Source organism: Lutjanus erythropterus, chromosome 2, assembly GCF_056507025.1.
Source record: "Lutjanus erythropterus isolate fLutEry1 chromosome 2, fLutEry1.hap2, whole genome shotgun sequence".
Lineage (NCBI taxonomy): Eukaryota > Metazoa > Chordata > Actinopteri > Lutjaniformes > Lutjanidae > Lutjanus > Lutjanus erythropterus.
This window is the reverse complement of record NC_139318.1, coordinates 11,656,223-11,662,222: the sequence shown is the minus strand read 5'-3', so window position 1 is coordinate 11,662,222 and position 6,000 is coordinate 11,656,223. Positions and strand designations below refer to the sequence as shown.

Below are 6,000 nucleotides of genomic sequence, written 5' to 3'. Positions count from 1 at the left end.
TTTTACTGCACAGGTTAAAATGGTGGGTTAAGTGAAAGTGAGCGCGGGTGCATCCTTCACCATATGCTGGTTTATCAGATGGAGGCACAGGCTGCTCCTCGCATGTTGATTCAGTGAAGTCTAACACACAGTATGTGTTCAGCAGGGTGGGATTTGAACCCGCTCTGGTTGCCTCTGACCCTTCTCCCCCTGTGCGCGCTGTCCTATCCGCTGTGCGCTCTCGCTCTCTCCTCTCCTCCTCTCCTCTCCTCTCCTCCTCACGGCGCGGAGCTCGACGCGCGCAGGCACAACAGATGGTACAGTAACTACAGGCTGCAGGAGCGCAAGAACCCCATGCAGAAGAAGAAGTACTTTTATTTCTCCAAACTTCATAGTAACGTTTAGTGTAATAATAGGAGTAGGGGGGGTTCTCCGAGGACAAACTCGAGTTTTGACGGTCACTGGATCCTACGTTTAGAGGCGGAAATTGGTGTCAAGGTAAGTTGTGATGTTTTGCTGAATAGCCGTTCAGATTTCGGGATCACTGAAGTCAGAGCAGAATGCGCAGAAGGAGCACAAAATGCGATGATTTCAAGTGTTTTTCCTCCTTTATCGATGTATATAGGTCTTTTTCTTACACTAAACCTTAGCGTTTAAGTTTGTTACATAATATTTGACAGGATGAAGAACAATGGACTGGAGAAATAGCGCTCTTGCGTCAATTAACACACCATAATAGAAATCTAATGCCTCAAACAAGAATTGAATTTGATTTTTAAACCATTAAATCTGTTTTTACATATAGTTTCATTAAAGACTCGAACTCTACTGCGACGAAATCGTTCCAAAACTAATATATCAACAACAATAATTTCTTAAAAATTGAGTCTAATTGACACTAATGAGATGTTGATTTTAAACTGTACTTGGCAAACTTTAGCTGCAGCATTAATGTATAAATTAAAACTGAATAGAGGCATCAGACCTTCTCATATTCCAGGAGTTTTTACAGCTTCACAAGTGGCTCCACAGGCAGGCACACATCTGTATAAGTGCTGATGCTGCAACTCTGTGGGGATGCTGCTGATGCCACAACAATGAGCAACATTCAAACATAAAATGATCATTTTTAGTGACTTATGTTGAGCCCCCCCCCCATGGGGAAGACTTTTAATGTGAAAACCCATAAGCAGACACCAGCATGTCAAAGGTCAGTAATGCTCCCTGACATTGTCTGTGGTGGTTTTTCATCTCTTGATCTCTTGTGAGGAGTGGTTGAGGTTAAAGATGGTTTAAAGCAGGGCAGCCTCGGGCATGTTACCACTGCTCAGCAGTGGATGGATGATAGAAGACTTCTAAATATGAATGCAAGAAGTGTAATTATTGAACACCCTCCTCACCCTGCCTCAAATCAGACAAAAGCACTGCGATTTTTTGAGGTTAACACTCAAATACCACATGCAAAAATTATTTTTTTGTTATTCAAAACACATGCACTGATGACCTTTGTAGACATTAAATTTAATTAGCTTTTTGTGACATAATCAGTGTTTTGCATTCTGCAAAGGCTCAGGTTCATAGGGAATGACTCCATCAGCATGCAGTGAACAGATAAGGCTTTTTACTGTAACCGCCTGAGACACTGACACTAATCTCTCTGAACTCTTGCATGTTCCTGCCTCAGAAGAACATTAGAGAGCAGACGCTCACTCTGACATTCACTTCCAGGATTTAATAAGAATAATAAAGTCTCAACCTGCCTCTTGACATTCATTATTGTTATTAAATAGAGACCCCAAGGTCTACACTGTTGGCAGCTGAGCAACACAAGTGAAAAAAAAAAGCCCTGGTTGCTATAGGTTGATGTCATTCATCCATAAGTCACATCTTTAAGGCCTTCTAAGATGAGGCAGTGGGTCACCACTGAGCCGTACGTAATGATTTGTTCACTCCCAGAGGAGGTCCAGACCTGCGGTGGACCCCAGGTGGCCCCGTGACAGCAGCAGCTACAGGAGAGCGCAGTGGATTACCACATAGCCACGCAATTTGTACACAATTAGATCTCAGGGGAGAGCTGCTCCAACTTTGCAGTGCAGCTCTTGATTCTGTGTGAGCTGCTGGCACGAGAGAGAAAATGTGGAAATGTGAGGATTGCTTTGAAAATGCGACTAAAAATGTGACAGTCCTGGTGAAATAATGAGGGTAACAGGGATGTCGTAAATGAAGTGGAGGACAGCGGAGTGGGTGCTGCTGTATAAATAGCTGTGGGATCAATTTCTGGAAGTCTGCTCATTCAGATTTATGCTTTCTCTAAAAGGACTGCACCAAATTCCTTCCAGTACACAAGATCTTTATTAGGGCTGCGACTTATTTTCATTATTGATTAATTTGTCAATCATTTTATATGTATGTATGTATATATATATATATATATATATATATATATATATATATATATATATATATACTAAGCAACTAATCAATAAAATGATAGTAACATAGGACTAAAGAAAACAGAAAATGTTCACATTTAAGAAGCTGAAATCAGAGATATTTTTCCTAATGCTTTTAGAGCTGCAACTATCAGTCAATTAACCGGTGGAAAGAAAAGTTAGAAAAATTTGCCAACTTTCAGTCATTTTTCAAGCAAAAATGTCAAACATTTGCTGATTCAAACTTCTTAAATGTGAGGATTTGGTGACATAATGAGTTTACTGTTATAGATCAGTAAAGAAACCAGAAAATATTCACATTTGTTTGGCTGAAATATGTAGTTGATGATTAATTTAGTAGTTGACAACTAATCAATTAATTGACTAATTGTGGTACTTGCAGTTTTTGTTGTAGCTTCATCTATTAGTTGGAGTTAGTACAAAAGTAAGTACCCAATTTAAAGATAATAATTAATTAATCATTTTTCAAGCGAACATGTCAAATATTTGGTGATTCCGGCTTCTTAAATTTGAAGATTTGCTGCTTTTCTTTGTCATGTATGATAGTAAATGAAGAGTCTTTGGACTGTTGGTCAAAAAAAGGAAAAGAAGCAATCTGAAGACATCACTCTCGGCTCTGGATTGAAATTATGATGATCATTTTTTTGACATTTTGACAATAATTAGGAAAATAATTGGAATATTAAAAGTAGAATCACGAGGAACTGCCCAATCTGTTCAGAGGGCAGGTTCTTTGCAAATACAGCCACCACCACACATTTCTAGCGGGTCATAAGTGATGATTAAAAGGGATGTTTCTCTACATTTTGTCTATAATTTTTTTTGTTTGTTTTTTAAGGAAAATGTTGCATATCATGCCTGTATCGATAATGAAAACAATCATTAGTTGCAGCCCTATTTTTTATTAGGTTACTTTCTTGCATTTACTAGTCCTGTGGTTCTCTGTATACAGACTAACACATACTGTAAGTAGTCTTTGTCTCTGAGATATTACACATATATTTTTGTCCTCCTGCATGTGGCTTTATTTGTGCTCATTAAAATTTTTATGGGACCTTTGAGAGTCCTCAGTCACTAATGCTTCTGTGCAGGAGGAGCCACACGACAAACTCATTCCACCATGTCTGCTCTTACATACTCAGGCAGTGTACTGTGAATGCTGAGTACTTGTACAAGATCAAAACACACTGAACAGCGATATTGAAGTACTGTAGTGAAGACATCATTTTGTGGGGGGGGGGGGGGGGGGGGATCCAATATCTGAGATCCTTTGCTTTTCATTAATTGAAAACATTCTGTTCTAACAAGTGAAGGCTGTGGATGTGTTAACAGATGTTTCCGTGTTTATCCATCATGGTATTTGTTAGGGTTGGGTATTCTTTGTATTTTTCTGATACCTGTGCTAAAATGACGCTGCTTTCAAGTGTATACTTAACAGGCAAAGGTTTTTAAACATTTTTTGCATTTCCTGCTTGCCTGGTGTTGGAACCCTTAGCTTAGCATTTTAAGAAGAGCTGCCCCCCATTAGTTGACTAAACCATTAGCTGGTGCTAAGAGTCTTAGTTGACAGTGTTTTCATTAATTCATTGGTCGCAGAAAAAGAAAACACCTCAAATTCGGAGCTGCATCTTGCCGTTATGCCTTGGAGTGGACCATGGACCTATTTTTTTTCGCACTCTGCAGCTAAATGTGCTGCATCTGCCATTAGCAAGTTAGCTCAGTTAGCGGTCTGACAGGACACAGCCTCTGTGATGATTTGAGGCCGCTTCATGGGGAATACAGCACCTGAGTTTATTTAATGTTACAGAGGCTCCGACCGAACTCAGACTGAGGGGTGATGAAAAATGTTAGGTTCAGGCGTGGACAGGAGGCGTGAAGTGGTCCAGAAAGTTTATAACTTAAAGACTCAATTTGTAAGAACCCATTGTCAAGTATTTGATTTTATTCCTTGTGTGAGGTTATACTATGCTGAAATAACTTTGTCTTTTCTGACACATTCAGGATAATTACCCTTTTTCCATTAGCATTTAACAGGCAGCTTGCTTTGTGCCTCAAACATATGTATTTGGATAATCATATTATTATCATAAATGAGTGTCAACTGGTCTTGGTTTGAACTGATGACTATTGGTCAACAAGGAAAATCTTTTGTCGGGGGCAGCCCTAATTCTAACCATGTTTTTAGCTACTAGCTAACAGAGGGCTAACGTTACCTGCTGCCAGAGATAGGTAGAGAGAGGGCTGCTGTAATGTTAACTAGGCACACCAGTGGGCAACTATTTTCCATTGTCACACCAAACTGTACCGTGCTAATTTGTGTTTCTATTACCACTTTTAATGTGCTGAACTGTACCGAGTCATGGCCAGAATAGACTGTGTCTGGAGAGAGCCAAAAAGGGAAGAAAGAGGCTTTTGTAAGTCTCTGTCTGTTCAGCTCTCAGTATTTTTGTAGCTTCTGACTGAATCTCTGTGGTTTGAAGTTTAGTTTCTCTCCTGTATTTCTGTGTTTATATTCAGGTATGTGTGTGTGTATTTCACTACTGTGGAGGAATCATGTTAAGCTATTGCTGACAAAAAAACATTTCCTGATTTCGCTGGTTCGTAATAAAAGCTTTTGAATAACAAAAATCACAGAACTTTTATTGTGAAAAATTTATAGGAAATGATGTGTGTGTGGTTCTACAGCCGTTCGACTCTAAACTTGTCCTCAGTTAAAAGACACACCTTCAAGGTGCGCTAGTAGCTAGAACATACACCACATGTACATATAGCCCATGCACAGAGGCTATCAGCTCTCAGCGGCCGCCGCCAGTTCGATTCCAGCAACCCTTTGCTGCCTGACATCCCCTCTTTATCTTTTCACCCTTTCCTATCTATCCTCAGCTGTCCTGTTATAATAAAGGCAAAACAAAGCCCCAAAATACACACCTTCAAGTGGGTATCCCTTCCAAATCCCCGCCTTGCTCAGCTGATGTACTGAGTCAAACCAAGTCAAACTAGGCCAGAACATGTGTATGGTAAAGGGGTATATTTCAATTAACAGGTCAGGCGTTTGGCAGTTAAAAGCGGAGCCGCAATCTATGTTGTGATTCAGTTGGTGGGGATTGACTGTATAGTACCATATTAGCCCAGTGTTTCAGTCCCCACCTCTGTTATTTGTTTGAACAACTTTTAAGTGTCAGCCTGAGAGGATTAGGGTCATTTTCTCTGTGGAGAGTCAAGTATACATTGTGACACTAAAGCACGGAAACTGTTACTGGGAGAAGGCGACTGTGCTGCTGACAATATTGTATAGTGCCAGATATTACCCCAATGTGGTATTTCATTATATTGTCGCTGGTGTTGTGAGAAAATAAGAATAGCAGACCTCTGAGTATGAGTGAGGGACCCGTATTATACAAGAGAAGGGAGTTTAATGACTTAAGGCAAAGACAACATCCCTCAAGTGTGGAAGGGTTAGATCTAAAGTAATAAGATAGGACTGGCTCTTTTTATGAGGACTGTAGTGTGTGGACTGCGAGCGTAGTCTCTCGCTTTGAAGAGTGGAATCAAAAGCGTGTGGATACTC

General features: G+C 40.1%; 1 protein-coding gene across 1 annotated transcript in view; it reads left to right on the top strand.

Annotated features, from left to right (window-relative positions):
* Positions 1-268: 268 nt before the first annotated feature.
* The window catches only part of LOC146331188 (caM kinase-like vesicle-associated protein), a 63,443-nt gene continuing 57,711 nt past the window's right edge, over positions 269-6,000 (top strand). The window contains exon 1 of the mRNA XM_084728012.1: positions 269-477. The gene's annotated coding sequence lies outside the window, so the exon portion shown is untranslated. The remainder of the gene's footprint in view (positions 478-6,000) is intronic.